The sequence below is a fragment of the Passer domesticus genome, chromosome 3 (assembly GCF_036417665.1).
Source record: "Passer domesticus isolate bPasDom1 chromosome 3, bPasDom1.hap1, whole genome shotgun sequence".
Classification (NCBI taxonomy): domain Eukaryota; kingdom Metazoa; phylum Chordata; class Aves; order Passeriformes; family Passeridae; genus Passer; species Passer domesticus.
Genome location: NC_087476.1, coordinates 23439634 through 23463301, shown reverse-complemented (window position 1 = coordinate 23463301; position 23668 = coordinate 23439634). Strand labels below are relative to the sequence as shown.

At 37.3% G+C, this 23668-nt stretch overlaps 1 long non-coding RNA gene across 4 annotated transcripts in view; it reads left to right on the top strand.

Moving 5' to 3' along the window:
* LOC135296148 (uncharacterized) overlaps window positions 1–13607 on the top strand; it is a 28213-nt gene extending 14606 nt beyond the window's left edge. For 3 of the 4 annotated variants that reach the window (XR_010358206.1, XR_010358208.1, XR_010358209.1), the window contains 3 exons: window positions 3640–3771; window positions 4823–4889; window positions 5800–7788. This is a non-coding gene — a long non-coding RNA (uncharacterized LOC135296148). Of the gene's footprint in view, window positions 1–3639; window positions 3772–4822; window positions 4890–5799; window positions 7789–12687 lie in introns of those variants that run through there. The other variant, XR_010358207.1, reaches the window with a different exon arrangement.
* The last annotated feature ends 10061 nt before the right edge of the window (window positions 13608–23668 follow it).

The following is a 23668-nucleotide window of genomic DNA, read 5'->3' as shown; positions in this document are numbered from 1 at the left end:
CACATATTTCTTTAGACCCCAAATGAGGCATTCAGCATTCAGGGATAGTAAAATCTTTGGCTTCTTGGAGATTAGGGGCTGATTCTTCAGCACTGGAGTCACTGGGACTATTTTTAACTGATTTCAATTAGACTAAGGTCAAACTATTGGGACTTCATAGTTCACTCACTGTGTTCCACTATATTTGCACCAGTAAAATTTTTATTTTTCCTCCAATTGAGTTTCTCATGTTTTAAAGGAGAGGCTACACAAGAAACTAGAGCACTGAAACCATAAAGGGGAAAACTTTTCCTTTTGCAGGGACAGTGTTAATAGGCTTCAAAGTAGCTGCTATGGGACTATGTTTTAGATTTGCACTGAAAGTGTTGTTGATAATACACAGATGTTATTGCTAAGCAGTTCTTACACAGAGCCAAGGCCTGTCTGCTTCTTGTACAACCCCTGCCAACGAGGGGGTTGTAGCCAGACAAAATCTGGGAGGGGACCCAGCCAGGACAGTTGACCCGAAATGATAAGTAAGGTCAATATATAACTAATAAAGGGAAATTCCATAACGTATAACATCATGCTCAATCTATAAAAGTGGGGGGAATGTAAGAAGGCGAGAACATTTTTAGTGGTAGCATTTGTCTTCCTGAATCACCATTGCATATGACAGGCCCCTATAGATGGCTGAACACCTGCCTGCCCTTGGGAAGCAGTAAATTAATTCTTTATTTTGCTTTGCTTCTGTGTGCAACTTTTGCTTTACCTATTAAAGTGTCTTTATCTCAGTCCATAAGTTTTCTTGCTTCTGTCTTTCCAATTCTCTTCCCCATGCCATTGCTGGGGGAGTGAGTGAGCAGCTGTGTGTGCCTGAGTTGCTGGCTAGGCTTAAACTACAATTAGCTGCACTGCTTATTCATCAGCTGGTTTACAACATGAACCACATGGGCAGGTTCTTCAGCACTCAGAAGTTAGTGACACATCCTTGACTACTATAGGGTGATAGTAGTTTCCATGAGTTCATGTTCTGAAATCAGCTGTTATTTTCTTGATTTCTTACTTTTTTGTCATTTAAATATAATTGACTGGAGAGGAAGTCAAATTAGTCAGTGGATTTTAATATAATCTTTCTTCTGAATTTAGAGAAGAGTAGCCAATTGCAATAGATTTGATGGGCTTTAATTCAAATGCTGTCTTTTTCAAGACCTTCATGATGAATAGTGAAGCTGGGAGGGCTAATCCAAGCATTGGTTTATACCTGGCCAGTATATACACAGTGCAATTCTCTGCTGCTCTTTTCCAGTGCAGGCAGTTACTTTGCCTATGTCAGACTTTCACACAGATATAGAGGAAAAAACATGTTTCCTTCATTGGAGGAACACAGGTTGACTTTCACTAGACATTTGACAAGTTGTTGGGAAGCTACAAATAGAAGAGGAATATGTCCATCTCCTCTGCAATTGCTTTCTGAAAGGACTATCTTTTGAGGGTAATGTTGCCATTTAGATGAATATTACACATTGAAGCTTCTTCTGTGATAGTGATTCTTTTTTCCCCAGATTCTCTACTGAATTAATCTTACTGTGTTATTTAGGACAGTAAGGCACCACAACAGAGAGAACAATGTCGCTATGGACCTTGTGTTAGAGATAGAAATGAGATGAGACACTTGTTTCTTCATGCAGAATAGCCCAAGCCTGGCTATCCCTCACACAGCCACCATTCCTGCCTCCTCATAGCACAGCCAGCAGACTCTGTCCCCAAGCAGACTTCAACCCCTTTGACCAGCTAACCCACTCTTTTATAACAGCCATTCCTACTGGACACAGCTGTGACCTATTAAGGGCAAGGCTGTTCACCCTCTTTGGTAATTAGTACAGCTGCAACTCATCAGGGGTGAGGTTGCTTGCAATCCATTTTCCTACAGAACAATACAATATCTATATGGATATAAACTGCATGAACAATTAACAACAGAAATATCAAATTCTACATGTACTACAGGTCTAAAATGGCCCTGAATTGTAGCTTCTTTTTGGAAGCACTCTTATTGACTGTTAAAATATCAGTCAGTTCTATGCTTTGAGACATGAAAGTTTCTATGATTAGAATCATGGATGTTTGCAAATTTTTTATAGTTTCAATAATGATATTTTAAAGTGCATTTTAATTTAGATATTCTAGTGGCTAGCAAGTTATAGCTCATACCAGGCGTTATTTATCACTCACTTTTAACTTGTCACCTTCCAGGTATACACTAAATAATTTTTCACTGACTTAAGCTAATCTTTCAAACCTCAGCACAGTTTCAAATGCAAATGTGTATGTATACACATTTATATACATACATACATATATAAAAATATTGATATATAAATTTATGTGTAAATATATTCAGGCATACATGAACGTGCTTTTCCACAGAACCACAGAATGGTTAAGGTTGAAAGAAATCACTGGAGGTCATCTATTTCACCCACATTGCTCAAGAAGGGTTCCCTAGACCATGTTACTCAAGATTGTGTCCAAACACTTTTTGAATATCTCTAGTGTGGGAGTCTCCATAATACCTTTGGGCAACCTATTCCAGTGCTCAGTAAAGTTCTTCCTCATGTTCAGGTGAAACTTGCTGTCTTCTGATTTCTACCCACTGCCTCTTATCCTATTGCTTGGCTCCACTGAGAAGAGCCTGGCTTCATTCCCTTGGCACCCTCCCTTCAGATACTTGCAGACATTGATGAGTTCCCCTCTCAGTCATCTCTTCTTGAGGCTGAACAGGCCCAGCTCCCTCAGCCTTTCCTCATCAGAGAGGTGCTCCAGTCCCTAAATCATCTTGCTGCCTTTCACTGGACCTGCTTCAGGAGTTCCATGTCTCTCTTGTACTGGGGACACAGCACTCCAGATGTGGCCTCACCAGGGCTGAGCAAAAGGGCAGTATCACCTCCCTCATCCTTTTTCCACATCTATGTGCAAAAATAGAATATGATACCCACAAAAGTATTATTTAAGCTTTATTCAGATTACTAAATAAAGAAAGAAGAAGTAAAGAAATTCAAATTAGGTAGATCTGCAACTGAAGATTTTCCTTAAAGTGAACTCTTTAAAATAGTTGCATTGCTTAGTTTTGAGCCCAAAGGAGAACTATAATATCTGGTGTGCTTGATGATCTCACTGAATGACTGTTTTGTATTTTGCATTTCTCTAAAGGCTTGTTTACTACATAATATTAAATTCTTGCTGTAACAATGGTTGCTATTTTTTTTCAGAAGCTATTTTGTGACACACATTAATAGACTATTTAGACATCAGTTTCTTAATTTTCACAAAATTTCTCAATATTGAAAGCCTGGCATTATCCCAATGTATAAGTGCTGAGCTGAAGCACATTGGAATTGTTCCTAATAATTAGCCACTAATTTTAGGAGATCCACTTTCTGTTATCTCTGCTCATTTTACAGAGTTATGTGTGTGGTGTGGTCTTTCTCCTGCTCATACCATGCTGTGCCTCCTGCTGATTGAAGGTGCTCTCAAAACTTTAGGAAATCAGAATCCAAATCCAAAGTTAAAAAAGCAAACATGAGTTGAAATTAATTTCAACTTTGCTTTTTAAGCCATCTAATCTGAACTAATTGTTAAAGCTGCTTCTTTCTCCAGCTAATGGAGTGACTGGCAGCTCAAGAGAGCCATTGCCTCCACCTGTTACAGAAGAGCTTTACAACAGGATAAACTGCTTCTGTAGATGCCTCTACAAAATGGCAGAGAAAACCTGCCCTATTTGTACCCTAGGTAAGATGAATTTCAGTCTTTGGGAGGGCCAAGGAAAGAGGTCTAAAAGTTAGGTGTTTGGTTCTAAATTAGTTTGCTGTGGTTAGAATGACAAGAACTTCCAGTGGTGACTTCTGTCATTTCAAGTCCTTAGAGGCATTTGAAGAATCACCTTCTAAAAATGCCTGTCTCCCTCTGTTGACTACATACACTTAAAACAACTACATTTAATGAAGATGAAGTCAAATATTTACTGATGTTCCTTGATATCTGTGGCTGTAGCGATTTATTTATCACTCGGTAATTCTGACAAAGAAATGAAATGCATCCCTTCCTTCCCAGCACAATACAGTTTGGAGAAATTTTTTTCTTATTCAACCTTCATTGCAGCAGTTAATAAATTCAGAGTGCTTATGCTCTCCACAATTTAAGGATTTGCATGTGTGTAGAATTTCCTGAGCTACTTTTTAAAAACACACAAAAAAAAACCCAGACAAAAAAAACCATACAGGTTTGTTTGGAATGAATGTGTGGTTTGTTCTGGTGTTTTTTGGTTTTGCTGTTGTTGAGGTGTTGTTGTTATTTAATTCAGGTTTTTTGTCACTGTAATGCTCTGTGATGAACATTGCCTGAAGAGTAACACCTCACAGACAGGTGTTAGGGATGGCATCAATGGCATCAGTGACTGGAATGAAGGCCCAGGAGTCTTTTCTGTTTAATCCAAACACAAATTAAGTAGATTTATTCTTTAATTTCCACACTGGTATTTAATAACTATTTGTTACTACTCTATTGTCTACTTTGTGTGTCATAACTACCAACTTTTACTTGCATTTAACCTGGTTTACCTTGGGAATGATTTCAAAGTATTTTGACAAAGAAAGAGACTCAAACAAAGGGTAGTAATCGATGTACCTAGGAATTTATTTCTTCAAGACAATCTAGGCATATTCTGCAGGGTATAAAATGTATAACAGGAAGTGCTGCAGGGGAATTGTCAGAGATCATGCAGAGAGCTTGCATCAGAAAAGTCAGAAGGAAAAATGGCTAACAGCTCTCTTTGATTATGCAGGAAGCTACTCAGAAGAATTTCTGAACTGAAATGGTTTCCCCAGGGAAGTTGTTGCATTGGTATGGTGGTGAGTACAGCTATGGTTCCACAATGTGACACATTCACCTTACCCACCTAGAGGCGAATATAAGCATTTGTACCACAGATTGCTACCCCTCTCCTGTAATGCCTATATAGGACAACCTTATTTTGTTCTGGTTCAATGATTCCTTCATTGAGTTCAGCCACAAATTTATTAAATATCACACTTCTATTAAACTGCAAAAGAGTCCTATGTTAACAGCATCCTAAACAATAATCAATCCAAAATGTGTTTTACTGAAACTTGTCAGAGAGTGTAATGCTTTAGACTGTCCTATCCCTGTGTCTTAGTACTTAGAGAGACTTTCACCATATTCACATGTTAATTTGGCTCTTCAGTTGCTGTTGACTCTCTTTCTCTGTCCCTAGTTCCTTGATACTGGTCTGCCCAGTTCCACACTCTGCTGGAGCATATCACATCAATCCAGCTTTATTGCTCACCACTCCTGGTGTCCTCACCATGACCCAGTGTCTCCTCCTGTCCTTTCCCACCAGCATCCTTTCCCACCCAGCTTCCTTTCCCACCAGCATCAGCCTCTTGTCTGATGTTTTCTTTCTTGCTATTTGCAGTTCCCCTTGGACTGGTTCAAAATGACATCACAATTCAAAAATATGAGATTTTAAGTATAGAAGACAATTTGAGTTATTTCAGAGTTTATTTGTCTCCCACTACCCTATATGCTGTATATATTTAGATCCATTGGTAGCAAATATTTCAAAGTAGAGGGATTATAAAACCAATCTAAATTAGTTAAAACTAATCTAAAATTAGTTGGAACTAATAAAAATATTTGAAATGGGTAAGGAAAGCTTTTGTTCTTCATTTTATTTTTGAGACACAGGCCAACTCCAATAATTCCCTTCTGACCCTTGTAATTAGAGATTCCTTTTCCTAGGAATAGTTTGATGAGGTCAGAAACAAAATGGGTCCTTGCAAGATTGTGAAGCAGAGTCCTGTTGACTCTTGAGAGACTCCTTTTTGAACAGACCAGCACAGTGAGAGAGAAGAATTAACCCTTTCTTGGGAGTGGTTTGCTCTCAGCAATAGAAATGCCTGGAGTGTTCCTGCAGCCCCTCTCTTCAAGGAAGACATAAATTTATCTTATATTATTGAAATGCAAGAATCAAAGAAGGTGCATGGTAAGGGAATAATAAGGTGCTTTAAATACCTGCTACCTCCAACATGAAATAGCCAATGACACTTTGTTATGGCTTTGCAGTGCTATCTTTATGGCTTCCATTTAGCAATTTTCTTTCAGAGGTTTATAAGGCCCTGCCACAAACTACAGAAATTGTACAACCAAAGATGTGTTGCACCAAACTGTGATACAGACAGTGGAAGAAAAGTAGACTTGATTAAACCAAGGCTTCTGCCACAGAAATTGTCTTGGTTTAAGAAAATTTACAGATTTACAGGGCAGAAACTCCAAAATTAATTACCTCTCCTTTTAGTCTTAACTGCTCCCCTTCAAGCCATAGGGAGAGATGTGTGTAAGAACATTTAATTGGAAAAATAACTATTCACTAAAAAAATGAAACAGCAACAATCAATATAACAGTAATAAGCACTAGATACAACAGTGCTGAAACCCATGGATTACCTGGGAACAAAGAGCTCAAGATGGCAGATAAGCCCCTCCCTGAAGATGGCAGGTGCCGTAAAAGACTGTGTGGTTCAAGGGACAGAAGAAGATGGCAGATAAGCCCCCTTCTGATGATGTGGTTGACAGAGAAGAACAGAGAGAGAGAAAAGAGGGGAAAAAATCAAGAGAGCAACTGAACCTCTGCAGTAACAAGATCTCCCTCTTCCCCCAAACAACAACCAAAAGGCAGCAGACAAAACAAAGAGAAACCTTGATTCCAAAAGCAGCCAAATGCCATTTGAACTGTTTGCTCCACACCACTCGACAGGGTCTCTCCCCCGTCAGGGCAGTTCTGTTGGCAATGGTGGCTGGAACTCGGGCAGTGGCAGGAAATAGCAGTGTTAATTTCTCTACATTTTTGGCAGGCTGGAACCAGTTGGTGTCAGCACTGTAGTTCTGAGTTGGTACCACGTTGCAGAGGAAAAGAAGCAGTTCTGCTGGGCTCCAAAAATGGGAGACCCTACTCCCAGTCCTGGCTTGGTGGCTGCAGACAAGTATTTGCAGAGTTTGCCCATGGACAGTTTAGGATTGGGAAATGCAGTTTCTTGGAGATCTGCACCAAGCAAGGAGCTCAGAGAGAAACAAAACAAAGTTTCTGCATTGGCTTGGAGAAGCAACTCTCTTAGGATCCCCACAAGAATGGAAAGAGAAAAAGGAGACCTTACATTAGTGCTGCTCTCTCTCTTAAAGGCACCTTGGGCCAGACAGGTTCCTGACCCCTGGCTCATAAAGGAACAGTAACAATCTTGGGCAGAACTGGTGTAGCACAGATGCAATACACAATACAATACACAATTTTCGGGTTACCTAGAACAGAAATGTTTCTGTTTTTTCAGAGCCCCTCAATTGAAAGTAAGCCTGTTTACATAATTTGAATGCACATTTTCTTCACATCAACGTAAACAAAGAAAATTTACTTCTGCCGATAAATCCTTGTATATAAGCATTTTATGATATGAAACTTCCTAACTATTCCTTATAATTACTTAAAAACAATGACTTGTTTTTACTAGCTCTTGATAAGGAGCAGAAAATATAGCAACTAAGCATAACTGAAGTTGGTAACACTATGGAACAGTGTTTGCTGCAATCTAGGGATGCTAAGAACAAGCAAGAAATAAGCCAAATAAGTAAAATAAGAAGTCAAAAAGTTTTGTGCAAAACCAGAAAGAATTTAGAGTAGATAAAAAACCAAGCAAAACCAGAGAGATCAGGAAAGACTTTTCTCTATATCACCTAAGATTTTCCCACCGATTCTCAAGTTTTACTGATATGCTTTTCTCATACAACTTTAATGCTTATTTCTTGTCCAAAGTGAGTCCCCAAGTCAAGACTGCTTTGTTGAGAAAATCCTTGCATCAACCTTCAGATGTACAAATCTGGAATCCGTTAGTTCAAATGCGTCAATAAAATTTCTGATTGTAAATGCAGAGCCTACAAGAAAAAGCTTGTAGGTATCCTAGGTATCTGGGACACAAGCAGGAAGATTATTTTCTCACTTTATTAATTCTGTGCTGACAAGCCTTGTGGTTTTTTTTTTTCTGTTTCATAACTGTTGTGAATTTTCAAAAACCCCAATCTCAGGAGTCTTACTGTCTGCAAACCCTCAGATTTTCTTTAAGTGCATTTTTCAAACAAGTTCCAGTCATCAGAACTGCAGGGGGAAAAAGGAACAACAAAGCCTAAAAAAGTGATAGAGAGAACTTTCAGCATTCAAGACATTACATGGCAAATGGCATGTTCACAATGTACATGGGGTTTTATTTCATTAATTTCATACTAAGACTTTGAAAAGACAATGTTGGAGATACCAAAGTTTTGCTTTACTGACAGTAAAAATGGAAAGATTGTGTGATTTAGAGAATTCTTAGCATAAGGCCATCTTGTAAACACTGAATATGGGATTACTGGGTGAAGAATTTTTTTCATTTCCTTCAATTGTTTTTCTCTGTAGGGAATGATTTGGAGCATTAATAGTTTATAGTACCATTCTTTTCCTAGAACTGGAAGCTCAGAATACGGGAGTCTCACTTCCAACAATCTGAGATAGATGTGAAGGGTTGACTTTGACAATATCCATGCCTACCTTTTATTCTTTCTCCTTATAAACTTTGCTTCTGTGCTCACTGTCTTTCTCAGCTTTGCCTGAATAGCTATTTGCTCCACATGCTTTTCTTGCCATTACTGCGCTTTAATTTGATTATTGCAATTAATGTGTGTAGACGTTGAGGGGTTTTTTTTGTCACTTTCTAAACTTTATCACAATTTTTTTTATTAGAAAGGCAAAGTCTCTGCTTCCCAGGCAATTGGAACCAAACTCTGAACATTGCTTGAGGCAAAAACTGGATATAAAACAGTTCCTGCTCTTTTGTCCTTGAAAAGCTTAGGGGACAAAGTGACACAAAAACAATGTATGCCCTACCTGTTCATCTGTGTGACAGGGTTTGGCTTAGATAACAGACAAATGCTCTGATCTCAGTCTCAAGTGAACATTGTCAAATTAACACAAGCCATTATATCAGTTGTCAGCTTAGTCTTTGTTCCAACAAATGACAGATATGAACAACTACTCATATTTTTTTCACATCCCAAGAGCATATGATGACATAGTGGTCATACACAATGAGAAGCAATGTACCACTGGGAATAGTTTCCTCTGTGCACAACCTGTCACTGGCATGAGAAGTCATTACTGATGTGGCTACACAGTTGCATGAATGGGATATGGGTGTGTTGGGAACTCAGCACAGCTTGAAAAAATCCCAGTGTGAAAAATATTCTGCTCTGTTTTCTCATTGTTACACTTAATGTACTTCACTTGCAAGAATATACTTTGAGTGGTGCAAAAAAGCAGAAATTTTGTCCTCTTTGGTCATTAAAGAAGCTGTGATACTTTATAAAAAGTGACTTTGCAAAGAATAGGAATTTATGGCCTTGTGTTCTGAGCAAATATATTTGGAAAAATTATATCCTTCCCTTCAGGACTACCACTGTAGTTTTAATTACCCATAACATCCTACTTTATTTCTGCCTTTAATTATTCTTTATTTGTCTTGAACACTGCTAACTTCCATACTGTCATTCAGAAGCATCTTTGTTTCACTGGTGGGTGAAGTGATTGCCATATATATTAGGGGGATTTATTATGTCTTTTTCTAATAGATTAAAGAATGCATTAAAATCCAATATTTCCTTGCCAGGAAGATATTAAAATTAAGTAACCTTTCAATCTTTTTTTTTTTTATAAACTACAGTGATTCCTTTAAGTCCCTTGTTAAGGCCTTTTCTTAAGCTATTGAATTATTGCAACATCTTTTTTGTAGACACTTTCAGATGTCCCAATATCTTTTTGACAGAAGGAATACAACAGAACCATGTCTATATTTTAAGAAGTCAATCACAATAGTGGCAATGGAACCCTATATCAAGTTAGTCCCAGTAATGCATCATACAGTGATAAAATCATTCCTCAAATCCCACTTCAAACTTGAGCTTTTTCTGCCATTGTGTTGCATGTAGTATCATGTTCAGGTACTAATTTGTAGTAATTACTACCTAATAAAAACTAATAAGTGTTTTAGAAGTCTTATCTTCCAGGGAATTATGTCTTATTCTGTAGATATGGCCAGTGTTTCTCATTCCTCAGTACATATGTTGCATTCATCCTTAACATGGAAGGTGGTGGCTTGCTGAGAAACTGATTCCTCTGCATAATTGATTTGTCCTTATTAGTTTGCCACTCTGCAGTCTGTGTGTCAGCTGCATATGGTGTAAATTGTAGTTTTACCAATGCATACAGGTGAAAATGTTAGTTTCATGTATCAATTCATGTTTACCTCCTCTAGCACTGCATCTATTTAATCATTATTGCTCACCCATAGATACTTCATTAAATACATCTGCAAGTTACTTCTGAATTAATTTAGAATGTATGTGGATGATAGCGTATAGAGCTTATTTTTTAATCAAAATGTCATGGAGTTCTAAAACAAGTGTCTTATGTAAGTCTATATCTTTCAGTTCCTGGACTTTTAATTTAACCAAATAATGAAGTAATATTTGTCTGATCAATAAAACCATATTAACAAAGACTAATGATAATACAATAGCTACTAAAACAAAAGTATCTTTCAAAGTATATCACCTAAAGCAGCTTAGTCAACATGAACAGCACAATTCTCGGTAACAGCTGTATATCCTTAAACAAATGACTACTACCGGAAAATATAGACTGTGCAAAAAGGTAAATCTATTCTTGAGGAAACTTCAGCTCTGACAGGACAAAATGAGATTTGAGATAGACAGAAGGAGATAAATTGACAAGACTGAATTAAACTTTTTGCTTCAAACACCCAATGGCTTCTAAGATTCAGGTGCCAGTAGCATTTATAAGACCTTACTAACCAATGCCTAAACCTGTAAAGGTCTATAGCTGCAAAAAAATCTGATCCCCAAAGAAATTTATCCTGCCAGCCTTTAATTAATTGAAAGTAGTAGAAGTGGTGATTGCTTCAGATTCAGGACCTTAAAAACCTCTCTGAGTCTTGGTCTCAATATTTACATTTCAATGACTTTATCTGTACATCACTAAACAAACTGGAACTCTGCTGAGTATCTCAAGGTCTATCCCACTGCTGTGTAAGACAAACTTGTGTAATGAACATTTCTTATAATACCTCATTGGAAATTCCAGGCAAAGGCCCAACCCTCCCAAAACAGTGACAAGAAATGATGATGCAGTGCAGCAATGCAGAAAAGACAGATTTAGTTAATTCTGACTTTGGAGTGTTCAGTTTTCTACAAAATTTTAAGTGGATGTTCCAATGCTGGCTTGAACTGGAGGCTGCCAAAGGATTTCAATGATACAGGCTATAAGGTTGTTCTCAGCTATGCTACTTCCACCAAAAATTAATTATTTTGTATAGTAGAAGCACTTCAATAGATATTAATTAAAAATTTCTCTCATGAAAAGCAAAGGGCTTTCCCATAGATGCCAGGGTTTTGTGCATTTGTACAGGCATAGGTTTAACTTAGTTTTGTAGTTTAGATAGCTTAATCGGTCTACTCACACTACACAGTATTGCAACAACTGAATATGTACTGAAAAGAGAATGACTATTATTTTAGAAGAAAAAAAATGTGAGTTACATGATTAACTCTAGGGCAGAGTTTCTAGCTGTAAATCTCAAGCAGAAAAAAAGCATACCCATCTTTTCTGGAATTAAGTATATGCAGCATCTCTTCATTACAACATTTTCTGCAGATGAGCCTAAGTAGCTCCCTTCTGCAAAGTGGATTCCTTTTTGAGTTCTTCCCCTTTTATGGAGCAGTTCTATTTCCTAATTTGTGTCTGAGTTTCTAGTCACTTCTAAAGCATCTAATAGTTAGCCTTAGCTATATTTTTACTCTCTCCCTTATGAAGCTAATCTTAGCCACAACAACCTGTTATCAATCTTGGACAAAACATCTCAGGTATGGACCTAAAAAGTATTTGGTTAGACTTTCAGTGACTTTATTGACCTGAAACTAAAATTTGACAGTTTCCAACGATAATAGATCTTTTGTGTTGTCCATCCCAATCTCAGTTTTACTGGAAGAAGAGTGTGCTCAAGCAAAGAACACCTCTGAGCCTCTGAGTCCCTGCTTCTTTCCAGGAATCTGAGAAAAAATGTCCAAAGTACAGACAGGTAGTGGTGGTAACAACAACAATAACACGACCATTGATATTGCTCAGTGTTATTACAAAATAATAACTGGTTGTTGTTGTTCCTTTTGTTGTGATTGATGTAGTCATTGTTAGTGATGCCTTTATTAAGTGCTTTGTAGTAGTGTCTTGTCTTCTAGCTAGGAGACATTCTGCTCGATGCTGTGTTTCTGTGTCATAAAAAGACATCCTTTAAAGAGCTAGAGTGAAACAGAAATGGGATAACAGGCGTACACAACAACAAACATCAGAAAGCCCAAAGTGACAATGAGGCATTTCTGATTAGTGTAATAACAGTAGAACTCACTGCACACAGCATGTTCTACTTTTGTCAACTATTCCAGTTGTATTGTGGTCCTGGTGGGTTTAACATGCTAATAAATGTCAAATGGTATTGTTATTTTGAAGGAGACTATTTCTTTCTCCTTGCCCTGCAGACAATTAGTCAAGCACAAGGAGTTATCACTTTGACAAGGATCAACTCTTGGTCACAGTGACACATTCAGATTGAAGACCCTCCAAACTCTCAGGATCGTCTTAATATCAAGGGCTGATAATGGTCAACTATATAAACTTGGCAAATTAACAAAGGTAATGCTGAAGAAAGTCAAAAATAACTCAGATAAAGTTCAAGTAGAATGGCATTACAGTTTACAAGAAACTTGCCCTTTACTCAGGCATACTTCCCTGTAAGCAGCTTAATGCACAACACTTCTCTAACATAACACACCCAATTTCATGCCTTCTTCTTCTGAAAGATAGTAAATTTCATTCCATGTTCCTTTTCTTCTTACCATGCTTAGCTGATCCTGCTTAGTACCCTCTCCTGGGAGAAGAGTTTTGCTTGCATCTCAAGGGAGGAAGCATGGGCAAACAGGTTCCAATCTGACCAACAATGAATATTCCATTTCAGAAATACAGTTGAAGCAAAAAATTCTCTGTGTGGTTTTGTTTTTATTTTTTTTATAAAATCAAATTTTAAAAACATTTTTGTGAGCTCTGAGTAAAGGCAAACAAACACAATTAATAGTGCTTATGGTCAGGGATTTTTCCTGCACCTACGTTGTCTCCACACAGATGAATATTACATATTTACTAACTTTTTAAAACTTATCTTGGAAAATACCCTTTGAAAGACTAAAGTTTATGGATTAGAAATTTCATGAAATGGAGAAAAGTAAGTGAGATGTTGCTAAGGCAAATTTAAACACTTCAGGAGAGCAGGGTAGAGGGCGGGTGTAGAAAGTTTAGGTTAACAATGATACTAATATTACAGCATAAGAGAAAGAGATTCTGTGAAATGGGACATACTCTTAGCATTGTGCAAGGATGACAAATGCTTCAGGGGTTCTCAAAGATCTTAAATAGCCATAAATCCATAGTGTGTTTTGAAAACATGGAAAATGAATAATTTATTATTTTGTGTTTTACTCTATTGCTCACATTGCTAAATAAAGGCTTTCTTTTGTCTTATGTGTAGTTTTGCTGCTTGTTGGTTTTTTTGTTTGTTTGTTTTGACTACATTATATTTTATATAGAATTAAATGCTTTTAAAGATCTGTGTGGAATATTTTACAGCTCTCAAACAGTCCATAAATAATTTACTAGCCATTCCAAACATGCATTGGACTTCGTTCCCAGGAGATTATGACAGATGATTGTTGTGTGAATGCTCCTTGGGTCTTTTAGAGGCCTATATCTTTGACTTGTAAGAATCAACTCATGAAACCCTGACAAAGAAAATGGACTGGATTAGGAAAAAAAAAAAAAGGGGAGTAAAAAAAAATATAGACCTTGTTGAAATTTGGACACACCTCTGTCATCTGGTGCCCTCAGAAAGAGTTTTACCAGGGCTATAAACACTGAGGTCTTGCTCCCTTATGTCACTTCTGCCACATATCTAGATGAAAGCAGAAATTCCACCCTATTTGAAAAAAGTGTTTCCTTTGCCATGAGTACATACCAGACATACTGAAGTGAGTCCAGTGGAGTCCCGAGCCAAGGAAAATACAGCACACATCAGACAAGGACAGGCTGAGACCTGTTTTTGTTCAGCCTGTAAATGGAAACAGAAAGGACACCTTATTACTGCCTACACCTGAAGGACTGGAGGATACAAGGGAGAGAGAGCTTTACAGCTGGAGGTGCACAGCAGCAGGATGAGTGGCAATGGACACAAGCTGGAATGTGTGATATTCTGATTCAGTATTCAAATGAGGTTTTTTATTTGTGTTTGTCTTGAATACCTACCTGAATTCCAAGCATGATCACTCCTAACTTGAAAATAATGAAAAGCCATGGTTACTGTACAGTACTATGTGGAGATGGATTTTGTGAGAATTTGGGAGAAATAAATTGAGAAATAGCCTCCAATAGGTAAATTATAGTGCAATAAAAATATCAAAGAAGGGATGTAAACCTCTATGGTAGATGCTGAATTTATTATTCTTGGAAAAGAGTATGAACTGCAGATTTCTGAATAGTTTGCTTCATGCTTAAGATATTATTAGATAGGAATAATCCAATCAGCAACAAAGGCATGAATCATTTTCAATATCATACTTAACAGTACATAAATCTAGCAAGCTGTGAGAAAGGACTACAGACCAGTAAAGACAGCATAAAATAGTACAAGGAATCTTACAATGAGAAAATGTGTTTCACAGCCTTGTCCATTTCTAATTTTTATCCCCTCTGTTTCTACACAGTTCTTTCAATGGAATACTTTACCCACTATCACTGTGAGTTTTCTGTTTGTTTGGTTTGATTTCTTCTTTTCAAGGGACATTATCTCATATAATTTTTATATCTCATATTTGCTGATGTAGATTTAGGGTACAGCAAACTCCTAACTCAGAGTTGGATCATGAGTGGTGCATCATCCCAAGAGAGTAACAAGCATCTTCCATCCTCTGATATATATTTTCTCTGTTCTCCTTTTTTCCACTGAACAGGAACAATCTTCACCAACTCCTCTGAAGATTCAAACTCTGATGACTATCAGAGTCAGAAGGATATCAGAAGGATATTCCCATGGGTTTACTTAGTTCTTGCATCCTGCACTTCTCTCAAGCCTCTGCATGCACTCAACACTGTACCCAAACCCTACTAATGTCACTGTAAAGGAGCTGCCACCACATACTTAGGTCATGTTAGGCTCAGACAAGAACAGATTTATTCCATTTGACATGTAGGCACAAGTCTGCTTTAATGTACAGACCATCACAAATTTTGAGAAAAGGAAGACTGATTTTGGACAGGTTATTTTCCCAGATCTATTCAAAACTATTTTCAGACTTCTTTAAGTTAGGTATCTAAAAAAATATTTTTCCTGGAGAATAAAACACCCAGCCTTTTGTCTCAGGAAAAAGACTACCATCTGATCAGGTTGTGTAAGAAATGTGTATATTTCTCTTTGATAGATATCATGCCAGAAAAAGCCAATACAAATAGCTAATGGCTTATCGAATTGGTGCATTACCCTTTGAGGAAGTGCTTTTCCTGGCTACTGCAGGAGGTGAGCTACCCTTGCAGATAAATCAATGACATAATTGATTTGGCAAATCTCATTTTCCAGCCAGTCAACACTTTGTAGTCTTCTGTCCTAACTTCTGAGAAAATCTCTGGCTTGAAATACTGGTCTCCACTGGAAAGTCACTGAGGTACTTGTTTTCAAAAAATACCATGACTGTTTGAAAATTACCTTGACTGTCTTTCAGGAATATACTCTAAAATTAAGTCCTAAGGAATACAAGCTATAAGTGGGTTTTGTCTTTCATTGCACACTTCCATGTTGAAAGTACAACATAAACTAATAGGCAGAGGATGGCTGTGCTAAAATGCACTCTTATATTTTTCCTCTGTTTGTGGCTTTTTCATGTAATTTAGAAATGTCTCAACTCCAGGTGTAAGCCTGAAGGCAAGATCCAATTGTTGACATCTGTTGGGGAACAGAGAGAGGGATAATCTATAGGTTTTGAGAACTTCAGATAGAGAAGCATACCTCTGAGGGAAGGGGTGTGCTGCCAGCTCTCCTTGGCACACATAGAGGGATCCCTTCGGCATCATATGTCATCTGCATGCACATGAGCTAACACTGTCTTGGAAAAAAAGATTTTGCCATAAAGTTGAGATGAACACAACATTTTTATTCCTGGCTTAAAATGGATGGACAATAAAGCCATGTACAGGATTTTTAGGATGAGAGGTCTGCCAAGTCTCTGAGGCAGGAATCCTAAAAAAAGGCTGACTTGCTGCAGAGCTTCTTGTGAAACGTAGCCAGAAGAGTCAAGAGAGGACAGGAAGCATGCCTTCATATGGCTCACAACAGTAATCAAGAGCAAGGGGCAAAACCAGCAGCTGTTGAGGCTGAGGTCCCCAAAACAGCAGCCTTGGACAGGAACTCTGGTGCTCCTTGCTCAGCAAAGCCTTTGGATCATGTTGCTAATGGAGTCCCAGGAAACTATACATCACTTAGGAACAACAGCAGATGATTCTGGAACAGTTGGATTTCTCTGAGGCTGGGCAAAAACCAGTGATTGGTGAATAGCCCAGAAAGGAGAGGGGCACTCTGCCAAGATACTGACAAGCTGTAGGAAGAGGACAGGCTGATAATGAACAAAGCCCAGAAGCACCAACGTTCCATTCTTTCAGCTACTGAGGTTTTCTAAATTACCTTAATATATTTCTCTCATCTTTCCCCTCTTCAATGAAGACTATAACTCTTCAGGTCTTTTTTAACTCAGGTGAGGAATTCTTGTTCTTTAGCATGTTCAGGTGACATGATATATTTTCTCAGGCTCCCGTGGAAAGCAGGTGGTAGCATTTAGCTACTTTTTAGGAGTACGGGGTGTGGGTCCTTGTCCTTTTTAACTCCTGGCAGAAAGATCCTAACACATTCAATTTGAAACTCTTATGGAAATATTGTGAAAAAACCCCTCAAGTTAGTGTTTACCAAAATTCTGTATGAAGCTATCTAGCCCAATATCTTTATTCTGATGAGTTTCTATATGCAGTACAGAACTTCTTTTTTTTTTTATTTTCAAGCCCTCAGGTTCCAGAAAATGCAAAATCTGACTTTTTAAGATAGGTGTTGATCTTGCTAAAATTAAAAGTGTGGATTTATTAGTGAGATTAAACCAAAGTCGTATAATAGCAGAGACAAGTTCACAAGAATAAGATGAGCACTAACAATCAATCATTTGAGCTCCAAGCCATGTGCTGAGATCAAATGGTGGTATTCACTAAAGTTCTGCTCTATGCCAGGAAAAAAGTAGCAGCCCAATGTGTTGCATTTAAGAAGTATATTTTTGTGTAGCACAGAATGACATCAAATTGTACCTGTCAGGAGATTGAGATTCTGATATAACTTAAATCATGATATCCAAATGGCCAAGTTCTGAGCTGTAAGGAACACCTGCCAACATAACTAATAGTGAGGACAAAAAGCCTTTGGTAGCAAGTCCCTTGAGAAGGAGATAATAATACATGTGCCCTGTTCAATAAGCTCTTAGCCTGAGGTATTTCCACTATGCAAAGAAAAGAAAGCTTACTTTTAATTTTTTATGCTGCCCCCCTTTATCTTGATACGTTTGTTCCATTTTCCTCAAAGAGGTTCTCAATTAGTTTAACAGAAGTTTTCTTTTCTAAAACCAAATCCATTTCTGTGTGTAAGCCTTTGATGGGAGCTTCCACATGAAGAGAGATTAAAGAAGTGAGGGCTAATTTTTATGGAAAGAATAAGTGCAAGAGAGGATATAACAAAACTGGTGCATATAATAGTTCCTACTGTGGAGAAGGTCAGACAGGATCTCTTGATTACCCTTAACCAAAACAAAAGAAGGAAACACTCCATAAATTAAAAAAACAAGGTACCATTATATACGCATACACACATTTTATATAGAAGAAATCTCACCTTGTGTGATACATGGCTACAAAAATTTACTTGTACAGTAAAGAAAGTTTGCTGGTGAAAATAAAGTATACAGTCTCAGGACAGTACATTCTAGATAGTTTTGTTTCCAAAATGGAAATCTTGTATGGAGAAGGACCAAGAGGCAAAAGTAATTGTGGATTGAGACTTGCAGAATTGCAGAGAGCAGCCAGATCCACAGGCTTTCTCTTTCTCCTTCATGTCTTCTACTCTAAATATTATCCATTACTGATGTATTTTTTAGTGACAGAAAAAATATTGACTGCAATCACAGGCACAGAGCAAGCTCCAGCTGGACTAGCAGCTTTTCACTGGATGTTGCAGCTGCTTCAAATCAGAGGAGCCATTTCTAAGGTTGAGCTGAACCTGCCACTTCTTTGGATGTAGTTAAAGAGTTTGTGCTGCTACCACATAGTTGGACAGACAAATGAACATCTATCATGTGAAAAAATGTGCCAGTCTTCTCCACATGATGTCACAGCTTCCTGTCATGTGATGCAAAGAGCATGAGCATTGAATCAGCACCTGTTTGCATACGAAAATATGGGAGAGGAAGTACCAGAAACAATCAAAACACAGAGGTTCTTCCATATTTGACAGACACATGTTCAACCAAAAAATGAAGATGTACAAGCAAGTCACATTCTTAATCTTTTAAAGAGACATGAATTGTCACATAAAGGAATGTTATTTTGAGAAGGATATACTGGGTCATAGGGATGGAAGGTAATAATGAAAAAGTTTACAAAGTGGATGCTTTTTTATGTGTAAGAGAGTTTATAGAATAACTATCAAGAGGCTTTTTAAGAATGGGCCAAGGAAACCTTGAGGGAAATTATAAAAGTTATATTTTTGTGCATCATAAAAGCAGATAAAGGATTTTTCAGGGTTTTTGTCTATGAATTCAACCCAGAAGACCATCTCTGCATTAAAGTATCTATCAATTGACTATAATTTATAGTAAATATGTTGTTAATCTTCTAGTTTTGGCTGTTCTCTCTGTTGATGATATGGGGATCAAGATGACTTTCAGATGTGCAGGACACACTGTGCTTAATAAAAATGCAATGTACGTAAACCCCTCACCTGGCTGAGGCCCAGCAAAGAAAGTTCACTTGGTACAGCAATCACAGACAGACTTGCCAGCTCACTTCTAGACGTGTCTTTCTGGCTTTGGCAAGACACTAAGTTCAGGTGTGTCTGCATCTGTCACTGTTGACCTATTGTACAGTATAAAAGCTATGCAAACAAATTATACTGTGTATCCTCAGTTCCTTGCCATGTTCTCTCAACAGCACTACTGTTTGTTGAATGTCAACTATCAGAAGTCCTCTGGCTTACTGCCACAGAGTATGGCCTTTTTTTCTGAACACTGAGGATTTTTTCGCCTTGTCTACATAAACAGATTGATCAGCACATCATTCTTATGTTATTCATTTTGGGGGATAGGGATGGAGAAGACACAGAGAATCGGATTGGATGGGACATCCCATTCCAAAACAGGACTGAGGAAGGATCACAGAAATTCACTGTTATGCAATAAAGGAAAAAATATACTCTTATAAATGTCCTATTATAACTTTCTTTGAAAAATTATATCGGAAAAAAGAAGTTATGCCATTATACCTATAGGGCTGTTATGATATTATTGCTGTACTGTAACTGTAGATATTAATAAACCTTTTCACATCCTTCTTGTTCATGGAGTTGTGTTCACTGAAGAACAAAAGCATCTCACTCAAGGTAACATGCTGACTGATGGCACAGGAATAACATGAGTGACTGATAAATCCAACCCAGAAGTTTAATTATAAGTTACAGTTGATTCATATTATGTAGTTCCATGTGTGTAGCTACTCTTTACTCAGTGTTGATTGGGATGGAGTATCTGCAGAACCATTCTCTTCTCTTCTCTTCTCTTCTCTTCTCTTCTCTTCTCTTCTCTTCTCTTCTCTTCTCTTCTCTTCTCTTCTCTTCTCTTCTCTTCTCTTCTCTTCTCTTCTCTTCTCTTCTCTTCTCTTCATCTGTATCTACACTGTTATCAATACAGTATCTGAGTTTAAAAAAGCATTAAATATTCCTGTGACATTAAAAAAATTTAAAAAGTTATTTATATGTATGATCCTTGCATGTCAGAGTTCATGCCAAAGTATTTCCATCCCATTAGGTGAAGTTATACGCTGTCCCCTTGCTTGTAATTGGTACATAGAACATTAAACAGCCAGCCACAAATAGCAGATCTCTCTTAAAAAAAAGTGTTTTAACTGTGGATATACATACAGAAGAAACTCATAGGTGCAGGTAGAAATAAACAATTTTGATGTGCCCTATGTGTGCAGGTGCTGCTGCAATGGGACTATATGGGTAAGAAGAAGAGGTTTTGTCCTGATGTGCTCTGATGATAACTTCACAAAACAAGGAAAATTGGAAAAGTAATAATAATACCATTAAATTTAGAGTTTATGGGGAAGAAGGTTATGAATGTTCCTGAAATAAATCCTTGATCTGCAATTTTAGCAGCCATCTTCATCTACATGTCTAGACATCTGCAATAGAAGCATAAAGATCCTTGGGTCATAATGCCAAATGATATATTGCAATTTCTATTATGTAGTCATATCTGCCTGACCATAATAAGCTCTATTTAAAACCAAGAAAACATAGATCTTTGCTTAATATTTCTGTTAGAATATTGTTACAAAATCTTATTCTTCTAGTATAACAAATTACCATAAATTGTAGGCTAAACTGAGTCACATCTAGGTTTTGTTCATTTGTTCTTGTGTCAGCAATGCCCTTTACCATAAAATGTTGTTTTGCTTGTTTTAGGCAATGGTTTTTTTTTCTCTTGAGCTTCCTTCTCTTCTGTTTATTCTCCTGATATATTTTTAGGAAACAATAATTTCTTCACCCAGTCTTGGTTTTGCTGGTTTTCCCTGCTAGGCTGAAGAATTTTGTTTTCTTTTTTTACTCATGAAAAATATGTTCTATATCATGCATGATAGTTTAATGCACCCTTTCTCATCCCTTTGGAATTAACTTTATTAAGTTTTGGTGACAATATGCAGGATTTCAGACCAAGCCTTATGAGTATTAATAGCATTAATACTCTAACATCTGACCACAGTTTTTGTCAGCAGACAGGAGACTGAGGGCTGTGATCTGAACCTTTTTATTGTCAGAGTGACCCAGACTGCCATAGTAGATGGCTTTGATCCAAATTAACAACAAAAATATATTGCAGTCATTCAAATAGCATCTGATATTGTAGCTTAAAAGAATTTCTGTGCATAACAGTGAAAATTAATCTTTATTAACCTGTTTTCCTTTTCAGGTACTTGTATATAAATAAGTTTTCTGAGTAAACAGTGCATGATTTATCATACATCATTCATCACATCCAAAGAAGAGTTTTCTCTTTGTTTTTACCCTTATCTAACCTCCTCTCTGTGGTAAAGGAATTCCACCCTCTCTCATATGTCTAACAAGTACACACTTACTGTATTTACTTTGCCTTACTTTTCAGAAAGCTGCATAAAAGTGAGACCAAAAGAAGAGGAGATGAGAGGACCCACAGGTGGGTGATATGCCCAGTAGCAGGCATAAGCAACAAAGGAAGAAAACACGGGTAAGAAAAGTTGATGAATGCAAGGAATCCTTTTGTTTCCTCCATTCTCCCTATGAAACAAGATGTACTCTCCTCAGACATTTGTAATGCTGTCTTTTCTGAGGGCCCAGAGTGTACGAGCACTTGAAGAGTTGATTTAGATATCCTGAAATGACAGAACGTCAATGTGAAATAGCAACAGCAGTTACTGCAATTATTACTAGTATCAGTCAATTAGGGCCTATTAATTAGCATATTAGAGGTATAATACATTGATGATTATTTTTAATTTGTTTGCAATGTCACAAGTCCTGTCTGTGGCTGTTCACCAGCCTGTATTTTCTCTCTCCTTTTCTCCTTGTACACAGTATCTTCTCTCATGCATTAAATTCTGCTGCACCACTGCACTTAAAACAGCCTTTTGCCAAGTGATCCATCCCAGATGATTCATCTGACTTTTCCATTAGTGCAGTTTCTCCCTGTTCTTGCCCATTGAATGCAGTGCAAACTGGTCACAGAGTATAAGTTCTTTTCAGTAGGCATCCTAAACTCATCTGGGCTTTAAAAGACATTGTTCCCAGAGTCTTGTAAGCTTAGCTGCCATTATGTTGCACAGGGGAAAAAATTATTTTCCTATCCTTTTTTTTTACTATGTTAGCAGTGACTGTAAATCTATTTAAAAGAACTCTGTACAATATTTTTTGGTACTAAATGAATCCCTCAGATTCATGCCAGACAAATCAGATGCTGGTATTTGCTCCTTCCTTATGATCATCAGTACTTCAGGATTGCCAAGAGACCAAATTTCTCTTTGTAATACCAATTTAACATTTTGCTTTCTGCTTTTCTGCCCTTCCTCTCTAGGTATCCCTTTGCCATAACAATCAAGTACTAGGAATAATTTACTCTACAAAAGAATGGAGGAAAACATTTTCAGGCATGACACTACACTGTAGTATTTTCAGTAGGAAAGGATACTTAGTAAGAATTGCTAGAAATTACACCCAGGGTCTGGACAAAAGCGGAGTTGTGAACAATGCTTGTATCTCTAATTGGTTCTCAAGAGGCTTTTTGCCAAAATGCCCAGTAGTTGTAAGTTTCTTGATATTACACATTGTCATGTAATGAATTTTATTTTGAATCATATTTTTATGTGTTTTTTCAATAGATTAGTAGTGTTTCTCTAATTCAGAAGTCTTATTTCTTTCATATTCCATACATATTCTCAAATTTGTTGTTTCATGGAGGATTCAGCATTCTGAGCTACTCCTAGACCCCTAAATATAAAGCAAATACACCCTACCACACCTGGCAGATGTAATTTTCTGATTGCAGGTACAGCTATTAAGCATACATCTAACAAGTGATTTGCCAAAGGTCATACAGGTATTCTACAGCAGGGTCAGGTCTCTTGAGTCCTTATCCAATCATTTTACCAGAAGAAGTATACTTCCTCTGAGCATTCCTGGCACAGCCTGTTATTATCAGGAAGATGAAGAATGGATAAATATTGCCTGTGGATGTCAAAGAATTAACTTTTCTTTTAACTTGACAAAATAATGTAGCTCTGACTATTAGTGTAAAAGATCATTAATGAAATACATGAAGTGACATTGTTGCCTAACCTAGGTACAGAAGAATTATATCAGTGAAATAATGTTAAAATTTATGAAAGAGATAATTATTTGATATGGAAGAATAGTCACATTTTCCAAAATAAATTAAATTTCAGCTGGCACTAAGATTGACAAGTTTAAATACAGGAGGAAATATTTTAGAAAAAAGACAAGGGAGTATAGCCTAATAGTACAGTGCTTTTAGCAAACTGAATTATGCGGTTGCTACTGGTGACTTCAATATTTGCATGCTAAATCAT